General features: G+C 57.1%; 1 protein-coding gene across 1 annotated transcript in view; it reads left to right on the top strand.

The window, feature by feature from the left end:
* The first annotated feature begins 245 nt into the window (after nucleotides 1-245).
* Nucleotides 246-15,019, top strand: part of AFAP1 (actin filament associated protein 1) — an 85,481-nt gene continuing 70,707 nt past the window's right edge. Inside the window, exon 1 of the mRNA XM_081091859.1 lies at nucleotides 246-419. The gene's annotated coding sequence lies outside the window, so the exon portion shown is untranslated. The remainder of the gene's footprint in view (nucleotides 420-15,019) is intronic.

Here is a 15,019-nt window from a genome sequence, read left to right as displayed (position 1 = left end):
CGATTGGGCCGCGGATGGGGCAGCTGCTCGGTCTGGCCTCCCCGCGGGACCAGTGCCGCCCCCGCAGCCCCGCCCCGCCCCACCCCACCTCCCTTTGTTTCTCTAGGCCACGCCCCCTCCGCGGATCTCTCTCCCCATTGGTCGGGGGGCGGGCCCTGGACCCCGGGCGCCGCCGGGGGCGGGGCCGCGGGCCGCGGGCGGGGAGTGCGCCTGCGCGGTGCCAGCGTCCACCGCTCCCTCGCGCCGGCGGCGGCTCCGCGAGCCCGAACCCCGGCCCGAGACGGAGACGGACCGGCCGAGCGGCCCCGCCCTGGGATCCATTGTTGCGGCGGCCGCGGCTCTGCGGGCCGCTGGGTGCTGTTCCCCTCGGCCCGGGCGCCGGCGGTGAGGAGCGAGCGCAGCCCGGGCGGCGGCCTGAGGTGAGGCTGCGGGCGGCGGGCGGGGTCCCGGGAGAGTAGGGTTCACGGGCGGGCGAGGTTGCTCGGCCGGGTGCGGGGTCCAGGACCGAGCGGGGACTCGAGGCCGGACGGGGGTTCCATTCGGGCAGGGGTCCCGGGCGGCCGGGTTCCCGGGCCGGGAGGGCGGGGGTCGCGGGACCGGTCGTGGGTCCCAGGCGGCAGAGGTTCCGCGGGGGGTGGGGGGGACGGGAGTCCCGGGCCGGGTGTGGCCGGTCTGAGCGGGGCGCCGCGGGGTCGCCGGTCGAGGTGGCGGGCGTCGCCCTGAGCCCCAGCGGGGTCGGCACGGGGCGGGGACGGGGACGGGGACGGGGACGGGGACGGGGACGGGGAGGACCGGCCGTCGCGGGCCGACCGGGCGCCCTGGTATTGTCCGGGCCTCGGGGCGGCACCCAGGGGCCGCGCGCGGGGGTCCGGTCACTGGAAAGTTGGGTGCTCGGACCCAGTCCCCCAGGTGTGGCCGGCTCCCTGTTGTGTGTGCCCGCAGGTAGCTCTGCGTGGCCCTCACGCGTGGCCCCCACGCGTGGCCCCGGTTCACTGCGTCTCGTTGAGGGCGACTGCGGGGACCCTCCGTCGTGGGGGGGGTCCTTCTTGGCCCCCGACTCGGTCACGCTGTTTGTGTGTCCCCAAGGGTGGCTTTGCGTGGACCCGCGCGGGGGGTGCCCTTGTCATCCTGCGAGTTGGGGGGCTCTGTCCCGTTCCCTTCCCATGCAGCTTGTCGGAGCGTGAACCCGGGCCTGCCCCCCCCCCCCACGCATGTGTGTGCATGTGTGCGCGCGCGTGTGTGCATGTGTGTATGCGTGCGTGTGGGGGGGGCCCTCTGTGTTGACGGGCCCTTGTGAGGGTCCTGGTGCCCTCGGGGTGCGGCTGGGGTGCAGTTGGCCTGGTAGCACCGCCCAGGCCCCTCTTTTATTTATTGTCTTATTTGCGGGATGAGCGGGAGCCAGAGCGCTGCCGGCCGCCTCCTTCCTGGGGCCCCGCCCCGCTCCCCTCGGGCCTGTTCCTGGGGCGCGGGGCTGTCACCAGGCCCGCCCGTCTCCGGCTCCTCTCCTCGGGAGTTTCCTGCTCCGAGAGGCGGGCGCGGGGGCCGGCTCCGATTGGAGGGAGCCCAGCCCCTCTGCCCCGCGCTTCTGGATTTCTTCCGTTAGGATTGGGGAGAAAAGAAATCTGGAAAAGCAGATTTAACTTTGCAGCTCTGAGCGCCAGGGAGTGCGGGAAACCCTCCAGCATTTGGCGGGCTGGCAGGGAGGCAAATCCACACCCAGGGACGGAGGCCAGGCGGTTACAGTTAGAGGTCAGGTTTCCGAAGGGGAAGGGATCCGAGGGCGAGGTTGTGGATGGGGAAGCTGGGCTTCCAGCCTGCTGCCGGCCTGGCCTGCCCTGCCCTGCAGGCTGGGTATCTCTCTCAGCTGCTTCCATCAGGTGGAATCGCTCCTGTGCCCTTCGGGTAAACTCCTGGCCACCGGGCGAGGGCCCGGCCATGGTTCCCTTCCCCGAGGGAGGCAGACGCAAAGACAGGCTCTCCCTCTGGGAGAGCTGCGGCCCAGGACGGAAGTCAGCGCCAAGTTCTCACACAGCCAGACTGAAACTCTCTGTGAACGAGATGAATGCGGGGGCACATGTCACAGCCTCAGCTGTCGCCGTAAAGTCCAAACTCGGCTCACAGGCCCTTCCTTCTTGCCATCTGTGCCCCTAACTCCTCCCATCCCTCCGTCCCAGCTGCAGGCACTCCCGCTCCACTTACTCATTCTCCCCCCACCCCCCAATATATTTAATTGATTGTAGAGAAGAAGGGAGAGGGAAAGATAGAGACATCAATGATGAGAGAGAATCATTGATCAGCTGCCCCCCCCCCCCCTCCCAGGGATCGAGCCAGCAACCTGGGCACATGCCCCGACCCAGAATCGAACCGTGACCTCCTGGTTACCAGGTTGAAGCTCAACCATTGAGCCACGCCAGCCCGGTCTGCTTACTCCCTTTTGAGGTCTCTGTTCAGGTAGCACCTTCTCTCTGCAGCCTCCCCAGAAATGCCCTCCGAGAGCGTGGTCTCTAAGGACCGATGCTTAGGGGCAGCACTGCTTGGCAGGTGCTCTGACGGAGGTGGGCACGGCGTGCCAGGCAGGAGGCGGATCTGAATGAGAGGGCTTTTTCCTCTACCGGGCACTCAGGTGGTGTGTGTGATTTAGAACCCACCTTCCTCAACTCTCCGCAGGGGCCTGGAGATCAGTATCTGCTATGACTTCCTAGTGTTTGGTGTGCAGTGTCGAGTTCTTGATTAGAGTCTATTGGGCCTCATTCTGGCCCTGGAATGAGGTCGCTCTGCTCCTGCCTTTCCGCTTCCTCACCGTTGAGGGTCTTAAACGAGGTGAGAGCCTCTGAGCCCCAGACCTTTACTTCTTCCACCCAAGTGCAGCGGGCGGCAGTTCTCTGAGTGCAGTGCCCAAACCACGGAGATCTTTGCAAATGGATCGCCTAAAGGGGACTTTGTTTTCCCTCCACCTTCCAAAGGGGGTGCACTGTGTCTCAGAGTGAAGGACCAGGGTCTTTGGTGGAAGCTTAAGCAATTGTTTAAAACATTGTCTTGCATAGTCTTCATAATTAATTGTACTTGCAACATCTGTACTATATCCCATTGGTTTGATGGGTCCCTTAAGGAAGTAGTTGGGTGCAGAACTCCTGCCAGGAGCCTTTCGTCAGTGTTTTGCGTGTTGTGTGAGGTCTGCCAACTGTAGCTTCTGTATGTCCTAATCTCTAACGAGATTTTAATTTGGGGAGTCTGAAATAAATGGAATTTGGGGAGTGCCTTGAGTAGGTGTACGCAGTTTTGTGTAATGGTTTAAAAACAGTTGAAAATGATTATGTGCAAAAAAATGCACCATATGTTAAGTGACTTAGAAAGCTCCAATTCTAAGGAATATAGTAATTAATCCTTTAAAATATTAATCTCCCAATTTATCTGTTTGGTAAGATGAGAATTTGGTGGGCTGTATTTTCTTTTTTTAAAAAAATATATTTTTATTGATGTCAGAGAGGAAGGGAGAGGGAGAGAGAGATAGAAACATCAATGATGCAAGAGAATCATGGGTCGGCTGCCTCCTGCACGCCACACACTGGGGCTCGAGCCTGCAACCTGGGCAAGTGCCCTGGAGTCAAACCGTGACCTTCTGGTTCATAGATCCACGGTCAACCAACTGAGCCACATGGGCTGGACAGGGCTTGATTTTTTTTGTTGTTGTTAATCCTCACCCAAGGATATTTTTTTCATTGATTTTTAGAGAGAGTGGGAGGGAGGGAAGGAGTGGGGGGGGGGAGAGAGAGAGAGAAACCTCGATGTGAGAAAGACACATGGATTGGTTGTCTCCCACATGTTCCCTGACCAGGGTTGGGGATCAAACCCACAACTGAGGTACATGCCCTTGACCGGGAAGTGAACCCGTGACCCTTTGGTCCGAGGGCCAACGATTGCTGAGCAAAACTGGGCAGGGCAGGGCTGGATTTTCTTAAAGCCGCATGCCTGTCTCTGCGGCTCTTACTTGGCTGATTACAGGGACTGAAAATAGATGAAAGCTGTTTGGTCAGGTAGTGATGCCACTGAGTTACAATTTTCACTTAAATTAGTGGGATTTTTGTCTTCTCTTATTTTTTTAAAAAAGTGCTTTGCTCCATGCGGTTTGTTTGTAGGGACCTTGTTTTGGGAGGGCCTTTAGAGACCACTGGCTTTTCCTTGTGGCTTCTTAGATGGTATTACGATACTGTCTCCACTGAAGCTTAGCTGGCGCTGAGTGTGTGACTGGGAGCAGGCCTGGGTTTCCTATGGATTCAAAGACCAGGGTCTTTCACGGAAGGAGGGGCGCTGTCTCTTCCCGGAGCCCAGACAGCTTAGTTCACCTGCTTTAAAGAACTGATGGTGCTTTTTCTTAAATAAGAAGATTATGATAGCCTATCAAGCCCCCTTTCCCAGTAGGTTTTTTTTGGCTTGGAAATTTAGAAGTTCAAAGATAGTTTTCTTAGACTGTAAGTCGAAGTCTTTGTTAACTACCCTCCTCACCTGTCCCACATCACCCGCCAGATGTTTTTTTCTTCTTTTCCATTTTAAAGTCCTGTCATGTCTGTGCCTGTTACTCAGGCCGCCTCCACATCTTTTGGGCTGACAGGGTGTCCGTACACAGCAGACAGTAAAGATAACCGGCCTCAGTGCTTCTGGCCGGAGACTTGGCCGGGAAGCTTGGCCCTCGGGCGAGTTTGTTCAGTCCAGCCCTTCCCGGAGCTGCAGCCCCTGGCCTGTCACGTGGAATTAATTGTTAGTAAGGCCTGTCCCCTCCGGCTCCGGAGGTGGTTCTGGCGATAAGATGAAATCATGAATGTGGCGGAATTTCACAAGTTGTAAAATATTATGTTGCCACGGATTTTAAAAAATGCTTCATTAAGAATGTAATGAATCTGGGTTTTTCTTTACAATCCCAAATGTTCAATGTGCAGGTAATCTTTAGTTTTGCGGTATGTCCGGCAGCTTCATTTAGGAGTGTTTTCTCTCTTTCATTGTTTGGTGTTTTAGTATTTGGGGGAAACATAAACGTCAGCTTTCGGTTACCGTTAGTCTTTTGTAAGCAGGACTATGGAATGTGCACAGCTTAGCCTGTAGTGGTCTCTTCGGTTCCATACATTCCCTTGAACATTCCTTTAGTGAAGTGTGTTGTTTTTTTTGACATTCCAGGTCCTAAGTGACCTGTCTTGAGGTTGGGAAAGTCAGGAGGCAGCCTGAGGTCAAGGTCAAGAGGCAGCCTGTGGTCAAGGTCAGGAGGCAGCCTGAGGTCAAGGTCAGGAGGCAGCCTGAGGTCAAGGTCAGGAGGCAGCCTGGGGTCAAGGTCAGGAGGCAGCCTGAGGTCAAGGTTAGGAGGCAGCCTGTGGTCAAGGTCAGGAGGCAGCCTGAGGTCAAGGTCAGGAGGCAGCCTGAGGTCAAGGTCAGGAGGCAGTCCAAGGTCAAGGTCCAAGGTGTTCCTGCTGCCATTGGAAGTACCCAGAAGGCAGCCCGCATCCCTGTGAACCTGACTTCACCACCAGGGTTTCCTGGGGCCGCCTGCCCCTCCACTTTGGAAGCTGTTGGTGCAGTGTCCGCTTTTCTTGCTCTCCCTCCGGCCTCTGCTTTCCAGGTGTGGCTGGGGTGGCGGTGGGGGACATACAGAGGCTCACAGAGCACGCACCGGCCTACAGAGAACCTACATTCTATAGACAGATATGAAGTGCTGTCGTATAGTACAACAGGACTTTATATGCAGACCCCGTGCTGTGCCCACGGACCGTGCTCCCTGCGGAGATACGAGGTGGGACCCGGAGGTGAGGCGCTGGGGCTCACAGTCTGGTGGGAGAAGCAGACCTGGGTGTGACGTTGGTGCAGTGTCCTGAGTGCCACAGCCCCGCAGGGTGTCGGGCCGGGCTGGTGCAGCGTCCAGCGTCTCTGACAGGCTCACCCTGCCAGGGCGTCCCAGGCAGGACAGGTATCGGCAGGTGTGTGAGTTCCAGGAAGGGCAGTGAATTACCTGGAACCTAGAGCTGTAGGTGTTCCGGGAAATTTAGAGCCCCCCAAACCTTTTCTCCGAGGTTTTTCAGAACGAGTCTCGTCTGTTGTTTGGGATGAACGTGGCCATCCTGCCTTTGACACTGTGACATGCTCCGCGGGGTGTTTTCATACACATCTCAAATCCCCACACGCTAGTGACTCGAAACCACACAGGCCGGCGACCTCCCAGCGCCGCCGGTTAGGGGTCTGGGCAAAGCCAAGTGTTGGCAGGGCGACCACCTGAGCAGGTGCAGGACCGAGACCTGTTTCCTCGCTGGCTGTCAGCTGGGGGCCGCTCTCAGCTCCTAGAGCCTCGCTGTGGTCCTTGCACATCACCCCTGGGCCCCTGCTCCCGCCCTCTGACGCCCCCATCTGCCACATCTCTCTTCTACTGGGAGCAGGTGCTCTGCTCTGAAGGGCTCGTGCGAGGAGATGGGGCCGCCCAGGCCACCGGGATAGTGCCCTCTAAGGTCTGGCAGAGTCCTTTCCGCTGTGTCACGTGGCACAGCCAGGGCTCCAGGCATCAGGGCAGGGACAGCTGGGCCATTACCCACCTTCCCCAGTGACAGGCCCCTTCACGACAACGCCTGTGAGGTGGCTATTGTTGCCCTCCGCCCGCAAGTGAATACACCAAGGCACCAGCAGCCCCCTCGAGACCCTGCTCATCTACCTCGCGCCTGAGCTGATGGCGAGGCTCACAGAGCGACAGGCCTGTCGGAAGCAGAGCTCAGTTCTGCGTTTTTGGGCGTCTGAGTCGTCCGCTCCGATTCCCGGAGTTTGGCCAGGAAGTCGTTGGAGTCGTTATTGGAACCAACGCCCGTGTGGGAAATTGGGGCCTTGCCTTTTCAGGTTCGTGTGGAGGCCCCTTTCTTCCGGGGGGGAAGAGCGCGTGACTTCCTGTCCGCTTCTAGAATGGAACAGCTGAGCCATCCCAGCAGGGTTCTCATTCCTGAGATTCGGGGATTCTGCTTCAAGGCCAAGGCAAAGCCCGATAAACAAAGTCTTCCCTTCAGCCACAGGGAGGGATGGGGTGCAGCCTTCTGGTGGGGGGACAGCTGGGGACGGGCACAGGTATTTAAGGCCAAGTGTGGCCTCGTTTTAAGTTGTTTTTCATTAGGATTCTTTTCTTTATAGTGAATGAGAAGCTCTGATTTGAAACAAACTTTCTGTAAGAGACCAGAGTCTATAATCCCAAGGCTTTTCGCCTGGCCTTCAGCAGTTTGCCAGCTGCTGGAAACCCTGTGCAGAAATTCTGTGCCTGTGTGTGCCCGTGTGCCTGTGTGTGCCCGTGTGCCTGTGTGTGCGCCCGTGTGCCTGTGTGTGTGTGCGTGCCCGTGTGCCTGTGTGTGTGTGTGCCCGTGTGCCTGTGTGTGTGCCCGTGTGCCTGTGTGTGTGCCCGTGTGCCTGTGTGTGTGCGCGTGTGTGCGCCCGTGTGTCTCTGTGTGTGTGCCGTGTGCCTGTGTGTGTGTGCGCCCGTGTGTCTCTCTGTGTGTGCGTGTGTGTGCCCGTGCCCGTGTGCCTGTGTGTGCCCGTGTGCCTGTGTGTGCCCGTGTGCCAGTGTGTGCGCCCGTGTGCCTGTGTGTGTGTGCCCGTGTGCCTGTGTGTGTGCGTGTGTGCGCCCGTGTGTCTCTCTGTGTGTGCCGTGTGCCTGTGTGTGTGCGCCCGTGTGTCTCTCTGTGTGTGCGTGTGTGTGCCCGTGTGTGTGTGCCTGTGTGCCCGTGTGTGTGTGCCCGTGTGCCTGTGTGTGCCCGCGTGCCTGTGTGTGTGCCCGTGTGCCCGTGTGCCTGTGTGTGTGTGCGTGTGTGTGCCCGTGTGTGTGCCCGTGTGCCTGTGTGTGTGTGTGCGTGCCAGTGTGCCTGTGTGTGTGCGCCCGTGTGCCCGTGTGCCTGTGTGTGTGCCCGTGTGCCTGTGTGCGTGTGTGTGCGCCTGTGTGTCTGTGTGTGCCCGTGTGCCTGTGTGTGTGTGTGCGCGCCCGTGTGCCTGTGTGTGCGCCCGTGTGCCCGTGTGTGCCCGTGTGCCTGTGTGTGCGCGCGCGTGTGCGCCCGTGTGTCTATGTGTGCCCGTGTGCCTGTGTGTGCACGTGTGTGTGCACCTCTGTGCCTGTGTGTGCGTGTGTGCGCGTGTGTGTGTTTCCTGGGGAGGGGGGGGTATTTTGCGGTCCATACATTTTCAAAGTTTGGATTTCAAAAGGTTTAAGAACACACCACTTAATAGGATATTCTTACCTGTCAAGTATCAGATTTTGCTAAAAAATTAAATACCCATTTTAAACAAAGTTATACAAGTGCATCGTTCTAAGAGTCAGAAGTTCGAAAAGCTTGGACCAAAAGAACAGCAGCCACCTCCTCCGCCCTCCTCCACCCTGCGCCCCAGGCCCCAGAGCCAGCCCCTTCAGGGTCCGCGGGGTCTCCCCGTGCGTGCTGTGCTGCGGGAGAAGATGGTGTGGAGCCCTGGCTGTCCCCTCCTCTGCCCACACCCCATCTGCTCAGCATGCTGTGGTCACGGTTTTGGTGAAATAGTATGATCTGGAACTCTTACTCACAGGTGAGATTTTGGTCTGATTGGGCTGCATTTCCTTCTTCTCACGGTTTGTCCTTCTCCTGGAGCTGCTCGTTGCCCTGCTTTGCGCTGCGTTGCCTTTGTGTCTCTCCCTTATTCACTAGCTGTCCCTGCCCCCAGCTCCAAGAAGTTAAACCACCTCCCCGTATGTTCAGATCCACCAGGGAGTCTGCCATTTTAGCTTTTTCTTAGGATCATTCCTCCCCATGCTCCCATTCCGCCTGGTCTCCTCAGAGCTGTGTGCTTCCCAGGCCTGCTCACACCCAGGCCTGCTCATACCCAGGCCTGCTCACACCCAGGCCTGCTCACACCCAGGCCTGCTCACACCCAGGGCTGCTCACACCCAGGCTTGCTCACACCCAGGCCTGCTCACACCCAGGCTTGCTCACACCCAGGCCTGCTCACACCCAGGGCTGCTCACACCCAGGCCTGCTCACACCCAGGCCTGCTCACACCCAGGCCTGCCCTCGGGAGCGCCCGGTCTCCCGAGCCCCCCTCAGCCTCTCCTGGGGAAGCGTGGACATAGCTACCTGCTCGTATCAACATGGACGCACTTCCTCAGAACAGTGCTATGACGCGCCCCTCTGTGCCAACTCACTGCTTTGTAGAGCAGCCCTATTGTGCCCGTGTGAGGGCGAGGGAACAGGCGTGTCTGGGGCCTTGTCCACATCACACATCACACATCACAGCAGTGAGTGCCGGCAGCCTGGCCCCAGAGCGCGGTGAGTGACTCGGCCTGTGGAGGACTCGTGGCTGCCTCGCGAACCTTGCCTCCTGAGTTAGCTTGCTTGCCCCTGGTCAGTGTGCACGGGAGCTTTCTTCACCACTTCATGCCTAACCCCGCCTCTCGGAGCCGCCCCGACCCGGCTGGGACCTCCAGTGGACCCATCTGGCTGCTGGGAAGGCGGAGTAGCACCGAGTAATTTTGCTAGAAACAAAGGCCACGATGTCTGGGCTTGACCCTCGGGGGAAGAGGCCTGGAGCAGCCTTAGGATGACTTGGGACACTTGGGTAGAAGAGCAGGAAGAGAGAGCTTTGCCCAGGACTGTGACCTGGACTGTGGACATGCAACCCTGAGCAGCCAGCTGGTCTGGCGGGTCGTGGTCCGTGTCCTGGGGTGGCTATGAGGTCCCTCTCCCCCAGGCCAGCGGTGTAACTTCTGACTCAGCCCTAGTTCTCCCCCAACCCCAGTGTGCCCTGAAGAGCTTTTTTTTTTTTTTTTGGCAAAAGTTCCCTCTGACTCTTAGTTTATCTTATCTTTTCTGCTTATAACAATGTTGCCAATGACAGCTTTGTTTCCCATCCGGAAGAGGACTTGAAGAGTGAGCTAACACACTCTGAACTGTTACAGAGGCAAGTCCTGGCTTTGATTCTGAAGTGGCACCTGCAAGTGGGCTAAACGCAGACGTGTGTGTGTGTGTGTGAGTGTGTGTGTGTGTGTGTGAGTGTGAGTGTGTGTGTGTGTGTGAGTGTGTGTGAGTGTGTGTGTGAGTGTGTGTGTGTGTGAGTGTGTGTGTGAGTGTGTGTGTGAGTGTGAGTGTGTGTGAGTGTGTGTGTGTGTGTGTGAGTGTGTGTGTGAGTGTGTGTGTGAGTGTGTGTGTGTGAGTGTGAGTGTGTGTGTGAGTGTGTGTGTGTGAGTGTGTGTGTGAGTGTGTGTGTGAGTGTGTGTGAGTGTGTGTGTGTGAGTGTGTGTGTGTGAGTGTGTGTGTGAGTGTGTGTGTGAGTGTGTGTGTGTGAGTGTGAGTGTGTGTGTGTGTGTGTGAGTGTGTGTGTGAGTGTGTGTGTGAGTGTGTGTGTGTGAGTGTGTGTGTGTGTGTGTGAGTGTGTGTGAGTGTGTGTGTGTGTGAGTGTGTGTGTGAGTGAGTGTGTGTGTGTGAGTGTGTGTGTGTGTGAGTGTGAGTGTGTGTGTGTGAGTGTGTGTGTGTGAGTGTGAGTGTGTGTGTGTGTGTGTGTGTGAGTGTGTGTGTGTGTGAGTGTGTGTGTGTGTGAGTGTGAGTGTGTGTGTGTGAGTGTGAGTGTGTGTGTGTGTGTGAGTGTGAGTGTGTGTGTGAGTGTGTGTGTGAGTGTGTGTGTGTGAGTGTGTGTGTGTGTGTGAGTGTGTGTGTGTGTGTGTGAGTGTGTGTGTGTGAGTGTGTGTGTGTGTGTGTGTGAGTGTGTGTGTGTGAGTGTGTGTGTGTGAGTGTGTGTGTGTGAGTGTGTGTGTGAGTGTGTGTGTGTGAGTGTGAGTGTGTGTGTGTGGGGGGGCAGAACCACTGCCCAGTCACCGTCCGTAAGGGGAGCCAGAGGCCACCCGTCCCTAAGGTGGAAATGGAAACAAACCTGGTCTTTTGAAAACAGTGGGTCTGGGCACCATTTCACCTGAGTCAAAGGTGCTGAGGTTTGGGGTCACCAGCCTGTCACCCAGGTGTCCCGCGCTCTCCCTGGGCAGCTGGGGCCTGAGGAAGGCGTTCCCCCCTGTTGAGGACCCAGCACCTGTCAGCTACTTCACACAGAGTCCCTTCTAATGCAGTCTCAGAGGGAAGCCTCTTTTTATTAAGATGAAGGGAGAGGCTTAGAGCTGTTAGGAGTGGCTCCAGGTCCCATCACTGTAAGAGGAAATGAAGTACTGGGACCAGGGGTTTGACTTCAAAGCCCTTGATCTTCCTCAACATGTGGTAGCTTCCCGGATGGTGGGCGGGGGTGACTAAGAACCCAGGGAGCGGGTTCTGTGGGAAGAGGCCTGGGGGGACGGTGCTCTCTCCAGACCTGGAATCGCCTCACTCGGCTGCTACATCAGGGACTGACCAGCTGGAGGGAAGCACCTGTTCTAGACTGTTCTTTGTGGAAATAGATGGAGACCAACCACACGAGAAAGGCAACAGCTGTTTATTCAGAGTTTAGGGTTTGGCCGGGACCCCAAGGCAGGCAGAGGGGTGGGAGAGCTTCCTAGTGGAGAAAGAGGGGGCCTGGGGTCCTGATGGGGCTGGGCAGCTACGGAAGGGAGCATCACAGGTGGCTGGTTGGGGAGCAGGGTTGGCTTTCTCAGGTTGGCACTGAGTTGGAAGTGGGCAGAGTTAGGGACGCTGTCAGGTACTGATCCAGTCCTGGCTGATGTCACGAGTTATTGCTCAGCCTCCTGGATTGTCACTAGACAGCAGCTGACTTCCTGCAGGTCGGACTCCCACAGGCTGGGTCCTGGGCTGGCTGCCGCAGGTTGGGGGCCATGGCTCTGCCTTTACAAGAGGGTTGGGCGTTGTTTGTCCGGATAGTCCGTCTCTCGTCTTCCTCTCCTTGGTAAGCATAGTAACTGACAAGTTAGATGTGCTGGGAATTCCGTAGATGCTCTGTGTCCCCTGGAAGAAGCTTTCAGACCGACGTTAATCAGAGTGACTGTGAGCTGTTGGACCATCAGCCTCAAAGACTTAAACAGGCCGGTCCCCACAGCATTTCCCCGGCGTCGGTACCTTTCAGCCATCGCGAGGAAGATGCTTTGTCCATTGCTGGCTCTCTGTCATCGGCTGAGGTTGGTCCAAGTCCCTGCACAGCCGTTCTTTGTGCATTTCGCGGTTTGCTACCTCGCTTGTCCCGCAGGCGGTGAAGTGTGTCGTGGCCGCCTTCGTGGTACTGTGGTGTCGACTGTGGATTTGCCAGCTGGAAGGCTCTCAGCAGTCTCCTAGGCCAGCCCCTGATCGGATAGACAACTGAGATGCAAAGCCCTGGACGATCAGTGCTCCTCCCGCCTCAGGCGATGGGGTGAGGGTGAGGTGTGGTCTGAATGGAAATCTTGCAGCAACTGGCTTTTATTTTCTCTGCTTCTGCCTCCTGTTATCATAGAAACTTAAATTGGCCTTTGTGTGTTACCATATACGTAGGAAATATTGATTTGTTTACATACAGGGTACCTTTTTTCCTACTCATTCAGCTGCCGTTTCAGCATGGTTAGGTCAGATTTAGGGACAGAAATGTGTCCCCCCTCCCGCCAGGGCCAGTTCCCCTGTTGCATCTTGTCAGTGAATAGCTGCCTCTCGCCTTTGCTCCTGTCCAGTCTGTTTGACCGTCTGGATGAAGTCATGCCTGGCACCCTGCTTTCACTCCACGTCCGGACAGGGCCGTGGTTTTCCACTGCAAAGAGGAAGTGCCGGCTCCTGGGCTTGGCGCTTGGGGCCTTCGTGATCGGGGTGCAGCCCACTAGTTTGGGTTCCTTTCTTTCCATTCCTGTTGGCAACTTTACACGAGACGGGTTCCTTACGCCCTTTCTGGAGCCGGCCGAAGAGCCGGCTTAGAATTTGAACTTTCCCATGTGCACATGCTCTCTCCACTGCAATGCCATCGCCCCGCTGCCCCTTCAGCTCGGATCCATCCCTCAAGGCTGGAGTGCGCCCTCTCAGTGACCCCTCCTGGACACCCCGAGTGCTGCACCTTTATTCTTCATTTAAAGAACACGGCGACCCTGGGAGTGAGGGGTGACTAGTTGCCTATGTCCTTCATCACTGGGTTAGAGCGTTTAGCCGATGTTTTGAATGTAATAGAAGCGATGGAACAACATTGAAAAGGCCCTGGAGAAGGAAGGCCCACTCCCTTCACTGCTCTCCGTCCTGTGACCACTGTCGCCTGTTTCTTCGGAATCTTTCCACAGCATCCTGTGCAGGCAGGCCCCTGCGGGCAGTGTGCATTCTTCAACACACAGGGGCAGGCAGATGGAAGGTTACTCCCACTGGCTTCCTGTCACGCGGTCTTAGGTTGTTCCAGCCTTTTGGAGTGAGGAGCAGTGCTGCGTTGTACGTAACGCGTGCAGCTCTGCATGAATGTGTCCATGGCGTGGCTCCTCATGGCGGACTGTTGGACACAGGTGTGCACATTTCATGCTTTGTCCGTGCAGCTCTGCATGAATGTGTCCATGGCGTGTCCTTGAGGCGGGCTGTTGCACACAGGCGTGCACACCACTCTTTTCCGTGCAGCTCTGCATGAACGTGTCCATGGCGTGGCTCCCGGAGGCGGGGTGTTGGACACAGGCGTGCACACTGGGTGGGAATGCTGGACTCCTTTCATCAGGTGGACCGGTGGACCCGCCCTGTCGGTGGGAAGAGGGCCTGTTTGCTACAGCTTTGCCCACACAGTGTGCTCTGAAATGTTGTGTTCTGTGCCAATCACACAGACAGGTGAGAAAATTGCTCCTGTTGTAAAGATTAGGAACCAAAGCTCAGAGAGATGAGGTGGTCATTTGCCTGGTCTCACAGTAGATGGCTGAGCTACAGCCTGAATTTAGTCTTCTCATTTCCCAAGGCTGCTTTCTTTGGAGGCAAGCTGGTATGGAATATACGTTACCTTTGACAAGTTAATAGTGATGTACTACTTCCGTCCTCTCCGGGTCGTAAGCCGTTCTGTGTGTGCGGAGAGGGATTTTGAGATTTAGAGAACGCGGGTCTAGGACATTCCTGGAAAGGCAGGGAGGTTTCTCTGCTTTTTAACCCTAAAACCTGACTTTTTAAAACCTTTTGCTAAGTTTCTACGGGGGAAGCCCAGGCCTTTGTCTTTCAAGACTGCAGTTGTCTGTGAGGAAAGGGGAGGGGGGCGTGTTATGAGGCCCTTTTTAATGTCAGCAAGTCCGCTGAGTTCAGTGTATTGTATCTTCTATGTGAGTTAGGAGATTGAGGAAGCCAGCAGAGAGCCAGGCTGCTTCTTAGCTGATGAAACCATCTTCCCTGCTTTCCTTCGCCCGTCACAGTGACAGCATGGCCTCTGCCGCTGATGCCACTGGGCCGGCCGCCCTACAGAGAGGGCGCTCCTGTGGGCCGTCCACACCATGTCGTCCAGAAAGGCTGTGCGTGGACATGCGGGCCTTGTCAGGCTTCCCAGACAGCAGAATTGAAGAGCACCATTCCTGTGTGAGCTGTGTGTGTATAGATGTACGTTTACTTATGACGCAGGGATCAGACACATTCCCCAGAGCCTCTTATTCCAATAATAAGGCGTTTTGCCTTCACACTGAGAGCGTGTGTGCGCCCACTCCCCTGACAGCCCTGTCACCGGCTGTGGGCCCGCTTTGAATGCGCAGCCTTCACCTTTCTGTTGGATGGGTTTCGTTTGGGTCCTGGGGCCAGCGATGAGCTGCGTGACTCTTTCTGACGGACGATCTGAAGAGCTCATTGGGTTTTACTGTTTCCCCAGCAGCGTGAGCTCAGGCCTGGGCCGAGCAGCCCCCTGAGAAATCGCTCATCTTCTCGTTGTGCATATGTTCAAGGCCAGCAAAGCTCGAGCGGTTTTTATGGGGCTGCATACCAGCGTCCTGCGGGAGCCAGGGCCCTGGCTCTGCCCGCTGCCAGCACAGCTGGTGGAGTCACCAGGCAGGCCAGGCCCGACTGGGCCAAGTGGGACAGCGGCTGGTCTGTTTCCTGAGCGGCCTTCCAGCCATTATCCACGGACTGTCCTCTGCACCTTGCCCAGCGTGGGGGGAATGCCAGGCTCACCC

Source organism: Myotis nattereri (assembly GCF_964212035.1).
Source record: "Myotis nattereri genome assembly, chromosome: 1".
NCBI classification, from domain to species: Eukaryota; Metazoa; Chordata; class Mammalia; order Chiroptera; family Vespertilionidae; genus Myotis; species Myotis nattereri.
The sequence above is the reverse complement of the archived record's forward strand: the minus strand, read 5'-3'. Positions and strand labels throughout refer to the sequence as shown.